The sequence below is a fragment of the Elephantulus edwardii genome, unplaced genomic scaffold (assembly GCF_000299155.1).
Source record: "Elephantulus edwardii isolate Elephantulus edwardi_28Jun2011 unplaced genomic scaffold, EleEdw1.0 scaffold00104, whole genome shotgun sequence".
Taxonomy (NCBI): Eukaryota; Metazoa; Chordata; class Mammalia; order Macroscelidea; family Macroscelididae; genus Elephantulus; species Elephantulus edwardii.
In genome coordinates, this window is record NW_006399854.1 from 5,296,520 (window position 1) to 5,310,880 (window position 14,361).

Genomic DNA, 14,361 nt, shown 5'->3' on the forward strand with positions numbered 1-14,361 from the left:
GAAAACTGTTTAAAAGGGATATGTGATTAGGTATTTTTGTCATGACAGGAGTCCAGAGTGAAGGCTGCATAGTGGAGTGGACCTGGGGGGAGGGATTGTAAAACAATGAAAGAATTTTACTTTTCCAAGAGGGTAGTGTACTGGGGGGTAGGGGTGGGAGGGGTGAAAAGTGCAACAATGAATGAATGGAAATCCAAAGTCTCTGTAAATTTTAATTGAAATTAATGATAAAAAAAGAATGTGGCCTCAGGATCTGAGGAAGATCCATCAGCAACCTATGTTAAGCAGATGACACAACCTTACTTGCTGAAAGTGGCGAGGACTTGAAACACTTGCTGCAGAAGATCAAAGACTATGTGTAGCCTTTAATATGGGTTACATTTCACTATCAAGAAGACAAAAAATCATGACGGGGCCAATAGGCAATATCATGATAGATGGAGAAAAGGTTGAAATTGTCCATGACTTCATCTTCCTAGGATCCACAATCAACACTCTTGGTACCAGCAATCAGGAGATCAAGAGGTGCATTGGGAAAGTCTGTTATCAAGGACCTCTCCAAAGTACCGAGGAGCAAGGATGTCAGTTTAAAGACTTATGGTGTGCCCGATTCAAGTCATGGTCTTTCTGATTACCTGCTAGACGACATCTGAGAGCTGGACAATGAATAAAGAAGATCGAAGAAGAATTGATGCCTTTGAGTTGAGGAAAAGAGTTCTAAATATCTCATGGACTACCAGAAGAAGAAACACATGTATCCCGAAATAAGGGAAGCCAGGATACTCTTTAGAGGCAAGGATGGTGAAGGTTCTTTTCACATGCTTTGGCATGCTGTGAAGAGGGGCTATCCTTGAGAGAGTACATCATGTTTGGAAATGTGGAGGATGAGCAAAGAAGACCATCAACCCTGTAGCAGTGAGCTCAAGTACGTCAGAGATGCTGAGGATGGCACAGGATAGGAGAGGATTCAGCTCTGTTGTTCATAGCGGCACTGTGAGTCATACTCAGCAGCACGTAACAGCAACAGCAACTGGTTTAAGCCACTCTGTCATGGAAGAGGTCAGCCAGAATGCTTCTCAGAAGGGTAAATGATAAGACTTCATCTTGTGTACTTTGGACATGTTCTCAGAAGTAATAGGTCCCTGGAGAAAGACATCGTATTTGGTAAAGTGGAAGTCAGTGGAAAAGGAATATCCTCAATGAATGACGTAGTGGTGCAACAACAGACTCTAACATAGCAAAAATTGTAAGGATGGCATAAGACTGGCAAGGCTTTGGCTTGTGAAAGGCCAGAAGCCACTCACTAACATCTAACAGCTTTAGTTAGTGGAAAGACCCTAGTTCTGCCTGTACTCAAAGATCGACGATTAAATAAACATATGAAGACTGGGAGGTGGGATAATGGGAGAACATTTCAGAGTCTGTCAACCACATTCCCCATGAAACTTGTAGCATCTACCTCTTCAAGTGTATTTTTATTTGAAACATTCTGTTTATCTGCTATGCTTTAGATCACCCTGGAATATTAGAAATGTCTCTCTTCTTTCTTACCTGAGAGCCATTGATTGCACAGTAGGGATGATGGTGTTGGAAGAGGGGCAGAGGTGGTTCATTTTTCGTGTTTGAGTTACCATTGAGCTCAAATATGAGCTCATTATGTCTGGTTGAGATGCATATATGAGCTCAGTATGTCTGGTTGAGATGTCTGGATGAGTATTTTACTGTAATGATTTTCTTTTCAAACCTGGTGGTATTCATCATTGTACGTCGCTTGTCAGTACCTCTGCCATGTTGGTTCAGGTTAGTTTGGTATATGAACTATCTCGGGGTGTGCTCAGAACTTTATTGATATTGTTAGGTACCACAGAGTTGATTCTGACTCGTGTTTTTATGAAGTGTTGCTGGAAGTTCTCCTCATTCTTAGAACATCCTCCTAATCATTACTGCTTGAAGTCTTTGTTCCAGCAACTGTGTCGGTTTATTCTTAAAGTTGTCTTCTTTCTCACGGACTTTTCTACTTTATCAAGCAGATAAAATACTTTGTAACTCACTTCTCCAGGGATTGCTCTGTCCTGAGATAATATGTCCAAATTATGTGACATAAATCTCACCATTATCACATCCAAGGAACATTCTATCTGTTTTTCTAGCAGAGGTCTGTTCATTCCTCGGCAGTCCATTGTGTATTCATTATCTTCACCAACACCATAATTCAAATGTGTTGAGTCTTCTACATTCTTTTTCACAGCTTCACTTTCACATACGTATAAGATGATTGGCGATACTATAGCTTGGATCAGGTGGACATTAGCTCTTGAAGTGATTTGCTTGCAACACTTTAAAAGGTTTTTTTTTTTGGCAGCATATTTGCCCAGTGTAAGAGATGATTTAATTCTGGGTTGCTGCTGACATGGGCACTGATTGTGGACCCAAGTAAAAGGAAATCTTTGAAAACTTCAGTATTTCTTCTATTTTTCATAATCTTGGTTATTGGTCCAGCTGTGAGGAATTGTATTTCCTTTATGTTGTGATATAATCCATCCTGAAAACTTCAGTCTTTCATCTTTATTATTAAATGTTTCAAGTTCTTAGGTGTTTAATGTGTTTTCTGCCAATCTTGATGCCACCCTGTTTGTTGGATAGTCCAAAGTCTTGAATTATTTGCTCAGCACACAGATTGACTAAGTAAACTGTAAGGACACAACCCTGATACACACCTTTTCTGACTTTACATCGTGCGATACTCCCCTGATCTCTTCAAACTTGGTCTATATACAGGGTTTGCACGGACACAATTAACTGTTCTGGTGTTCCTGTTTGTTTCTATGTTACCACAATCTGTTATGATTCACACAGTCAAATCACTTTGTGTAGTCAATTAACCACAGGTAAAGATCTTCCTGGTATTCTTTCCATCAAGATCCACCTAACATTAGTTATGATAGCCCTTCTCATGCTACGTCCTCTTCAGAATCTGGCTTGAATTTGTGTTTTTTGTGTGATTACAGCCATTTTTAAATGACCTTTTTAGCAAATCTTCCTTACGTGTGATAGTAATAATGATATTCTTAGATAACGTCCACATTTGTTTTGAATTACCATGGCCATGGATCCTTTCTAGTCCGTTGTTCTGACAGCTGACTTCCAAATTTCTCTGCACACATGAATAAGTGATTCAAGCATTGCTTCTCTTTTCTGAAACAGCTGAATTCATCTTTTGTCAGTTCCTGGAACCTTATTTTTTAGCCAATGCTTGCTGTATGTCTTGGACTTTCCCCTTCATTACCACTGGTTTTTGATCATATGCTACATATTGAAATGAATGGATATTAACCAATTCCTTTTGGTAGAGTGATTCTGTATATTCCTTCAATCTTTTGATGTTTTCTGCATCATGATTTTTTTCTTCTCACAGTATTCTTTAAAATTGCAGTTCAGTGCTTGAACATTTCTTTTGATATCCCCCCTCCCCAAGTTTAAGAAATAGCAAACACACTCCCTTTTTCTTTTCCGACTTCAGAATTTTACATATTCTATTATCACACTTCATTTTGTTTCCTTTGAAATCTTTTGCTCAGCTCTTCCCATGTTCCCCATCTCTGGAAAATAATTTCCACTGTGACCCCACCAGCTGCACAATCTATTCCTGATGTTAGGCACTTTCTTCCTTTGTAATGTGGTCTTTGTTAAGTGGTCCCACAAAGGCCTTCTCCTCCATTGTCAGAAAGCAGCTATGGCCAAACCTGGAGGTGGTGTTGATGAACTTGAGATTAGTCTTCTTAAGAGCCTGACATTTGCTCTGTACCAGCAAGGACTTGTGGAGTCAGCACTTGCTTCTTGGTCCCCACTGTGCAGCTTTTCAGGATGACAAAGTCATTGGTCACTTCATCATAGTGGACAAAGCCACCCAGAAGATTGATGGTCTTTTCTGAGAGGTTGTATTCGTTGGAGGCTTTGTTTTTAGTTAGCTTACCATCCTTGATAAGGTAGCCTTGCCCAATCTTGTAGATCTTCTTGTTGATCTCTGTGTGGTGATGGTAGTGCTTCTGCCCAGCACGGGCCTGAGAAAAGGCCACTTGGGCAGGATGCCAGGCCTCAACACAAATGACTTTGCATAGCCCTCAGTGGCTCTTGTGGGGCAGTTTCTTGGTGTGCACAGCTCTTATACATTGTGATTTCTTCTGTTTAACTACTCTATGTGCAGAATCAATACCTCTTCTCTCTCCTTAAAACTCTTTAGACTGACACATACCGAAGCCTCTCTTTCTGTATCTGATGATCACTGCCAATCCATATTCTTTCTGTCCTCCTTCCTCTCTATTTCCTTGTTCATTTCTTTAGATCTGCCTTCCACTTCAGTAGATCTCTTTTAAATTTGGTCTAGTCTTTTATTGAAGATGTCCAGAAATAAAAGGTGGATTCAAAAGAGACCATAGGATAGCACTGCTGAGACATCAGATGGATCTTGGCTAAGAACAGAAAGTAAGATACATTTTTACTTGTCCATTATTAACTATACAGAGGCATTTATTTGACTGTGTGGATAATTATGAATGGCACTGAGATTAATTGAAATGTTAGAGCACTTAATTGTGCCCACATAGAACCTGTACATAGCCCAAGAAACAGTCACTCTAACAACAACAACAAAAAAGGGCAGGAAAGGTGTGCATAAGGGGTGTCATCATTCACTATAACTGTAGGAAAAGCACATAATCTGAGAATGGGACCAACTATGGCATCCAGATTGGAGTAAAACTCATTAACAACCTATGATATGCAGATGATATAACCTTGCTCCAGAAAATGAAAACTTGAAGTACTTTTTGATGAAGTTTTAAAATTATAGCCTTCAGTATAGATTCCACTAAACATAAAGAAAATAAAAACCTCCACAGCCAAACATCATGCTAAACAGAGAAAATGACTAAGTTGTCAATGATTTAATTCTTTTTGAACTCTCTGTCAAGGGCCATGGAAGTAGCAGTCAAGAAATCAAATGACCTGTTGCATCAGGCAAGTAGGCAAAAATCTCTCTTTAAAGTGTTCAAAAGCAAAAAATAAAACACTTTGAGGACTAATGTGTGTCTGACTTAAACCATGATACAGTCAGTCAATTGCTTTATATGTATATGAAACTTGAACAATGAATAAAAAAGACTAAAGAAGAATTGATGAGTTTTAATTGCGATGTCAGAGAAGAAGATGGAATATACCAGGGACTTTCAGAAGAACAAACACACGTCTGTTTTGGAAGAAGTGAAGCCAGAGTGCTCCTTGGAAGCAAGGATGGTGATGTTTTACTTCACGTACGTTTAGCATGTTATTGGGTGGAGTCAGGCCCCAGAGAGTGACTGCATGCTTGGAAAGGTCTCAGGTCAACAAAACAAAGGGAGACAGTCAACAGGATAGGTTGAAAAAAATGACTGGAACAGTGGACTTAAGCACAGCAGTGTTTGGAACAGGACTGGGCAGGGTTTTGCTCTGTTGTATGTAGGGTCTTCATAAGTGGCCGACTCGATGGTGCCTAATAACAACAATGTAGTTTTTAGATTCAATGATAATTTCCATTTCTAATATTTTGGGAGAGTTATTTTCATGAACATGTTCCCTTTCTAGCATATCTTATTCCTTTATTATTCTCATGTTAATATGTACTTATACATTAGATTCTTTATCATTGCCAGTTTTTGGAGAATCAGTTTTGGGGTCTGCTGATTCACCCTCATGGTGATTCATTTCCTTATTGTAGTCTGTGAGATTTAAATTTGCTAGTGCGTCTTCAACGAGTTATTTTTATCTGGCTAATACCTAGTAGACTCTTTCTGAGCTGTGAAAACTGTTGTCTGTAAGGAACAAGTTTTTAATTTCCTTTTTAGTGAATTCCTAGTAGCTTCATCTTAGGGTTCTTAAATTGTATCTAAAGAAAAAATTTGGATCCTCTACTGTTTTTCCAACTTAGAGGTCTCAGCTTTAGGTGCATATCTGCTATTCTACTCTAAGTGTGTTCTATAGGACATAGGGTTTTCAACAGAGAAATACCAGAAATACAAGGTGTGTTTAGAAGAAGCCATGACACTAGAAACATTATCACCATTGTCAGGTGGATGTTTGCCAAAAGCAAAGAGCACCAGAGGTATGTAAAATGTCTATCTCGGTTTCATAGACTATACAAAGGCATTTGAATCTGTGGATCACAACAAATTATGGCTAAGCTTGAGAAGAATTAGAATCCCAGAACACTGTTTGTGCTCATGTGAAACCTGTACTTAGACCAGGAAGCAGTCATTTAGAACAGAGTGAGAAAACACATTGCATGGTTCAAAACCAGGAAAGGAGTGTATCAAGGATGCATCCTGTCTTCATCATACCTTTTCAATCTACATGCAGAACATATCATTTGGGAGGCTGGATTTTATGAGGAAGAATGTGGCATCAGGATAGGAGGAGGACTCATCAACAACTTGCTTTACGCAGAGGGCATAACCTTGCTTGCTGAAACTGAGGAGGATCTGAAGCACTTGCTGCGGAAGGCGAAGGACTGTAGGAAAGTTTGCTGTCCTCTCCAAAGTGCTAAAGATTCATGATGTCAGTCTAGGGATTAAGATGTGCCATGGTTTTTGCAGTTACTTGCTGTGTATCAGAGAGCTGGACAAATGACTAAGAATGACAGAAGAATCAATGCCTTTGAGTTGTGCTGGAGAAGAGTATGGAACATATCATGGGCCATCAAGAGAACAAACAGATCAGTATTGGAGAGGGTCAATCCAAGTTTCTCCTTGGAGGCTAGAATTCTGATATGTTGTCTCACATACTTTGGGCATGTGGCTATGAGGAACTGGTCTTTGGAGAAGGACCTCATACTTGAAAGGGTGGAGGGATGGTGCAGAAGAGGAAGATCCTGTATGAGATGGATTGATACAGTACGAGGGGTAATGGGGGTAGGGGTGTCGAAGTCAGTGAGACTGGCTCAGGATAGGGGAGGGTTCAGAGCTATTTTTGTTTATAGGGTCACTGTGAGTTACAGGTGACTTGATGGCATGTAACAATAACAACTTTTTTTTTTATTTCTAGGAATGATAAAAAAACAAAACAAAACAAATCCAACACAAAATACTCCACCAAAATTCAAAATCCAAGAAACTCAGTGAGCTTCACTTTGGACTCCTGAACAGATTCTGTTTGCCATTACTAGACTGTCCTCAATATTCTGGGGTTTGGTGTTGGCAGAGAAGAAAGAGTAAGGCTCTCAGTTCTGTTCTCGCTTTTGTTGGCCAACAGGCCCTAAATCTGAGACTAAAACCTTGCGAACTCTTGATGGCCTTGATTATCATTCTGCATTTGCAATCTGGAAAATATTTTTTAATTAATTTTAATGAAAGTTTACAGAGACTTAGTGTTTCCAGTCATTCATTGTTGCACTTTTCTCCCTACCCTCCAATTCACTCACAATATGTGTGAATATACAAGAGCTTCTCTATTCATTTATTTGTTGATGGACACTTGGGTTGTTTCCAGCTCCTTGCTTTTGAGAACAAAGCCGCAGTGAACACAAGTGTGCATATACCTGCTTGGATGGCAGTTATGCTTTCTTTAGGGCAAATTCCCAGGAGTGGAATTGCTGGGTCAAATGGTATTTCTATTTCCAACTTTTTGAGAAAGTGCCGTACAGCCTTCCATAGTGGTTGCACCATTTTACGCTTGCACCAGCAGTGAATAAGGGCTCCAGTTGCTCCACAACCTCACCAACATTTGATGTTTGCTGTTCTGTTAAATGTTGTTATTCTTACTGGGGTGAGATGATATCTCATAGTTGTTTTGGAATCAGGAAAATATTTTTATGAACTCATCTCTGTATTTAAATTTTCTTTATCAATTATATTACTGTGGGAAGGTCACGTGTATAGCAGCTATGTATAACAAACACATGGCCAGTGGTCCCGAATTAATATGTGACATGGACTGGCATCTAAATATAAGTTGGGACTTTGCTTTTTTTATCTGTTAAAGTAATCTCTCTCTCTCTCTCTTATTTACTTATTTACTTTTTAATAACTGTATCATGTTTGTTGCATGAATACATAATGGTATATAGCTTAAACCAATGGCCATTGAGTCCTTCCTACTCATGGTCCACCTATTCAGGTGTCAGAGTGGAGCAATGGTCTCCAGTTTTGGTTTGTTTTACATTTTTTTGTTGTTGTTGAGGATATACGCAGTAAACTATATTCCAAGCCACTAGTTTCTATGTGTAAAATTCACGGACATCAATTATCTTCTTTGTTCAAGCATTCTTACCTCCATTTTTACTTGTTCCTTTCTCATTTACCATAAACTCCATGACCCTAAAGCCCTCAGCTAATAATTTTAATTGCTGTTAACATTGTCATTCCATATAGGTGTTGTTAAGTGTCATGGAGTCAAGTGTGACTCATAGCGACCCTATGAACAATGGTTCTGACCCCTGTCCGATCTTGTGCCTTCCTCATCATCTGTACCATATGTGAGCCCATTGCTGCAGCCACTGTGTCAGCCCATCTCACTGAGGGTCATCTTCTCTTTTGCTTAACCCTCCACCTTTTCAAGGAGTGGCCGCCTCCCTTAACAACATGCCCAGTCTGTGAGACTAAGCTTCACTATCTTTGCCTCCAAAAAGCACTCTGGCTGTACTATCTCCAAGACAGATTTGTTTGTTCTTTTGGCAGTTCATGGGATGTTCAGTACTTTTCTCCAGTACAACTCAAAGAAGCATGATGCTCAAGGAAGATATGGAGACACTTATGCTTTAAGATTTAAAGATTATCTCAAGACATTATTAGTTTCAGGAGTTTGTCCAGCATTCATGGCTCTAGAAAGTTTTCAATGAGAATTTCACATTTTGTTCAACATTTTCCATATTTAAAAAAAATCTAAATTCCTCTGTAGAATCTTTGATTAAAATGTTCAGCACTGGTAACCAGACATCATCTGGTTTTTTCTGGTCTTATGAGAAAGGAGACAGTTAGTTGTTTGCTCATGGAGACAATTAGCCACACATTCTGCGTTTTTGTTGTTGTGTGCTGTTGAATTGAAACTGGCCCATAGGTGACCCTCCAGCGAGTTTTCAGAGGCAGTAAAACACGCAGGAAGAGATTGCCTATCCTTCTCCTGATGAGCAGTTGGTGGATTCAAACTGCATGCCTTTGAGTTTGCACTGCAGTTTCTTAACCACCAGGCGTCCAGAATTTCTGTTATTGTTGTTCTGTGCCATCAAGTCACCTGTGACTCATAGCAACCCTATGTACATTAGCTCTGAAACCTATCCTATCTTGAGCCAGTCTCATGTTCTGACAGACCTAATCCCATTGCTCCAGTCACTGAGTCAATCCATCTCATCCTGGGTCTTCCTTTCCTCAACTTTCCCTCTACCCCTCCAAGGATTATATCCCTCCCTAAGGACTAGTTCCTCCTGGCAACATGGCACAAATGATGTGAGAAAGAGCCTCAGAATCCTTGCCTCCAGAGAGCAAACTGGTTTCACCCTCTCCAGGACAGAACTGTTTGTTCTCCTGACAGTCCGTGGGATGTTCAACACTCTTCTCCAGCATCACAACTCAAAGGCATCTCCATTTTCTGTCATCCTTAGTTATTTTCCGGCTCTCTCATGCATAGCAAGCAAATGCAATGACGTGCACCTGCACTTTAGTCTCCAGACTGACATTGTTGCTCTTCAGTACTCTAGAGAGGTCCCAGACAGTGGACTTTCCTAATGCAATTTGTCTTTTGATTTCTTGACTGCTGGTGCCACGAGTGTTGATTGTGGATCCAGGCAAGCTGAAGTTATCAACAATCTCAGTCTCCTTTTTGTCCACCAGGAAGCTGTCAGTAGGCTTTGTGGTGAGAATCTGTTTTCTTGATGTTTAACTTCAATATTGAAGACTATAGTCATTGATTTTCTGTAGCAAACACCTCATGTCCTCTTCAGTTTCTGCATGCAAGGTTGTGTCATCTGCATAATGCAGGTTGTTGATGAATCTTCCTCCAATCCTGATGCTATATTCTTCCTCATAAAGTCCAGCTTCTTAAATTATCTGTTCTTCATGTATTAAAAAGGTATGGAGATATGAAGTATCCCTAATGCACGCATTACCTGATCCTGAACCATGCAGTGTTTCTCTGTTCTGTTCTTACTACCACCTACTGGTGTAAAGGCTTCACATGAGCACCATTAAGTGTTCTGGGATTCCGTTTCTTCTCAAGGTTAGCCATGATTTGTTATAACCCACACAGTCAAATGCTTTTGCATAGTCAATGAAACACAGACACTCCTCTGGTACTCCCTGCTTTCAGCCAAGATCCATTTAAGGTTTGCTATCATGTCCCTAGTGTCATGGCCTCTTCTAAACCCAGCCTACACATTTGGCAGTTCTCTGTACTGTTCCAGTCATTTCTGGGTAATCTTTAGCAAGATCTTCCTTATGTGTGATATTAGTGATACCATTCCATAATTTCCATACTCTGTTGGGTCACCTTTTAATTGAATGAAAATAAATGCAGATCCCTTCCAGTCAGTTGATCAGGTGCTTGTCTTCCGGATTTCTTGGCATCCTCCTATTCCTGACTTTCCTCATTCTGTTGCTCTAGGTAAACAGAGACAAATTGTCATTCAGTAGATAACCATTTGCATTCTTCTAAGATTACAGGAACTGTGCCATGAATTAGAAGATGGAATAGAAGCACTGAATGTTTTTAGGCCAATTAATTATGATGGATGTCCCATAAAACCATGACCTCAAACCTTCAAATCAGGGAATATAGTTCCATGAGCATTTTGGCTGTACATGTAAAGGGTTTTTATGGATTCAACTTTTGAGAAGTAGATCTGTAGCTCTTTATTGTAAGGTGTCTCTGAGTGGGTTCAAATCACCCAAGTTTTGTTAGTGGTAAAATTCTCAATTATTTGTGCCATCAGGGTTACATCCCCCATTAAACTTGGCATGCATGTAGTACTAAATATCTTTCCTCACAGTACTTGTTTTCATGTTAGTAAGCCTTTAGGTTGACACTTTTCAGTACAATGGTATGTGCTACACAAACCTTACATCTTGACAAAAAACATAAGGATAAATGAGAAAAGTTTAAAATTGTCAGGGGGTTGATTTTATTTGGACCCATAATTAATGCCCATGGAACAACAGTCAAGAAATAATGTGGCATGCGCATTGGGTAAATATACAGCAAAGGGACATTTTAAAATGCTTTAAAGACCTTGCTTTAAGAGCAAGGTTGTTACTTTCAGGATAAAGGTGTACCTGTCCCATACCATGACATTTTCAGTTGCCTTATATGTATGTGTAAGTTGGACAATGAATAAGAACTCTCAAAGAATTGATGCCTTTGAATTGTGGTGATGGCAAAGAATATTGAATACCAAAGATGGTCAGAAGAACATCTTCCTGGAAAAAGTACAGCTCGAATGCCTTGTAGAAACTTTTCTCACGTGCTTCAGCTCGTCATCAGGAGGGGCAAGTCCCTGGAGAAAGACATCATGCTTGGTTAGGCAGAGGGACAGTGAAAAAGAGGAATATCCTCGAAGAGATGCTGAGATGGACTGACACTGTGGGCTCAAGAGGAGCAGTGGTTATGAAGAGGGCATATGCTATTGTAAATCGTGGCCCTTTTTACACTGACGGTTCCGTGCCATCTTCACCATAATTCGAGGGCATCATGTCTTCTTTAATCTTTCTTATTTGTTGTCCACATTGTGCAGGAATATGAGGTGACTGCAAAGATCATGGTTTGATAATTACTTAGTCATCAAAGTAATACTTCACAGTTTCCATTATAGTCCCTTATCACCTTCTCTCATTTTCGTCTTTTTATTGGCAGTTCTCATTAACTTTCTGTTTTCTATCTATGGAGCAATTTAATGATTTTGTTGCTTTCCTTGTCTTCTGCTGTAATAAATGGGATTTTTATGTTAGATAATCCGCCATCTGTCAGTGGTGCTGAGGGCTGTGTGTTGCTGTAATGTTAGAATCCATGCCACTGGCATTCAAATAACTGTAAAGTCCTCCATGGTGGACATATTTCAGTGAGCTTGAAGGCAGCCTAAGAAAAAGGGCTAGGTGTTTTACTTCTGAAAATTTGTCAAAGAAAATTCTACATTATGGTGGATTATTGTCTGGTGTATTTCAATCTATTTATGGAACAGAGCATTCAGGAGGCTGGACTTTATGAGGAGGAATGTGGCATCAGGATTGGAGAAAGACTTATCAACAAACCTGTGTTATGCAGATGACACAACTTTGCTTACTAAAACTGAGGAGGACCTGAAGTTTTTGCTGCTGAAGGTCAAGGATTGTATCACCAATATGGATTGAAGTTCAAGATCAGCAGAATATCAAGAAGATTCTTTTTTTTAATTTTTATTTTTTTTATTTCATTATTTTTGTGTGTGTGTACCATCAAATCAGATCTGACTGGTACAGGAGGAGATTGTCCCTCCTTTCCCGGCAGAGCATCTGGTGGATTCGAACCGTGCGCCTCTGGGATTGTAGTTGCAGCTCCTTACCACTAGGCCACCAGAGCTCCCCTTAGAATATCAAGAAGATTCTTACCACTGGATCATTGGAAGCACCATGATAGATGGAGAAGAGATTAAGATTTTAACAATATCACCTTCCTCAGTTCAGCAATCAACACTCTTGGCACCAGCAGTCAGGAAATCAAAGGGTGAATTGCACTGAGAAAAATCTGCTGTCAGGGACCTGACCAGAGAGCTGAAGAGCAACAACGTCAGTCTAGAGACTAAAGTGCAACTGACCCATGCCATGGACTTTGCAATTACTTTCTATGCATCAGAGATCTAGAAATTGACTAAGGATGACAGAAGAAGAATTGATACCTTTGAGTTGTGATGCTGGAGAAGAGTAGTGAACATACCATGGAATTCCAAGAGAACAAATAGATCAGCCCTGGAGAGGGTGAATTTTGAGCATGTTTCCAGAAGGGACAAGTCCTTAAAGAAAGATATAATATTTTGAAGGGTTGAAGGACAGAAGAGGAGATTCTAGATGAGATGAGTTGACACAATAACTGGTATAATGGGGCAAAGTGAGTCGGAGACCGTGAGATTGACTCTGGATAGAGCAGGGTTTAAAGCTGTTGTAAGTAGGGTAGTTGACTCAGTGGCCCATAACAACAACAACAACAACAACAACAACAACAACAACATATGGACGGAAGGTGAGTCGCCCTATGTTGGAAGGGATTAAAAATCAGTGTCTTCAAGAACATATTTGAATATACTAATGCTGCCATTCTATTCTGATAGAACTGGGCAATGTCTCATTGTACCGTACATTAGGTGGTCATGAGGTTAGAGGATGGCAAACAACAAAACTGCAGACTGTAGAATTGTAGAATCTACTCAACTCCTTTAAGTTGTATCATAATATTTATGAGAGGGGCAGAGAAAAATCTTGTTAGCCTTTTAGTCAAAGGGACCATCCAGAAGAAATATCCAACAGTAGAGAAGAAATCCTGCTGTTTGATTTTGCTTGCTGACCAGGCTAGGGAATGAACATCAGATCTTATGCTCTGGCTGCCACCAAAGTTGAAAATGTGCCCACAGTAATACTTGCAAGAAGAGATCCTTTACTAGGTTTGGTTTCTTTTTCTTTCTTGTGCTATCTGAAAAGACTCCTTTACTTTCACATCTCAAAGTTTATTTTCACCTTCTGGTTCCCCTGGATGAGTTTGTTGAGGGATGCTAGGTCACAGTGGACTCAAATATGCAGAGAAGTTTGGGAGCTATGGTTTTTAGGATCTCTAGCAGACAGTACCAGAGGAATGTCTATCTGTGCTTCATGGGCTATGCAAAGACATTTGACTCTGTGGATCACAACAAATTGTGACTGACTCTGAGAAGAATGGGAATCTAAGAACACTTGATTGTGCTTATGTGAAACCTATACTTACACTGAAGGCAGTTGTCAGAACAGAGCAAGGAAACCTTGCGTGGTTCAAAATTGAGAAGGCTGTATGCCAGGGATGTGTCCTGTCTTCCTACCTTTTCAATCTATATACAGAACAGATTATCTGAGAGGCTGGGCACAATGAGGAGAAAGGTGGCATCAACAATCTACATTATGCAGATGACACAACCCTGCTTGCTGAAACAGAGGAGAACCTGAAGCACTTGCTGCAGAAGGTCAAGCACTGCAGCCTTCAATGCAGATTGAAGCTCAACATCAAGAAAACAAATATTCTATGAGCTCTGGTGGCCTAGTGGCAAGATGGTGCACTGCAAACCCAGAGGTATGTGGTTCAAATCTACCAGATGCTCTGCTGGAGAAGGAGGGGGCAATCTCCTCCTGT

The 14,361-nt window shown here is 40.0% G+C and overlaps 1 pseudogene; it reads right to left on the bottom strand.

Moving 5' to 3' along the window:
- Positions 1-3,652: 3,652 nt before the first annotated feature.
- The window catches only part of LOC102870015, a 43,129-nt pseudogene continuing 32,420 nt past the window's right edge, over positions 3,653-14,361 (bottom strand).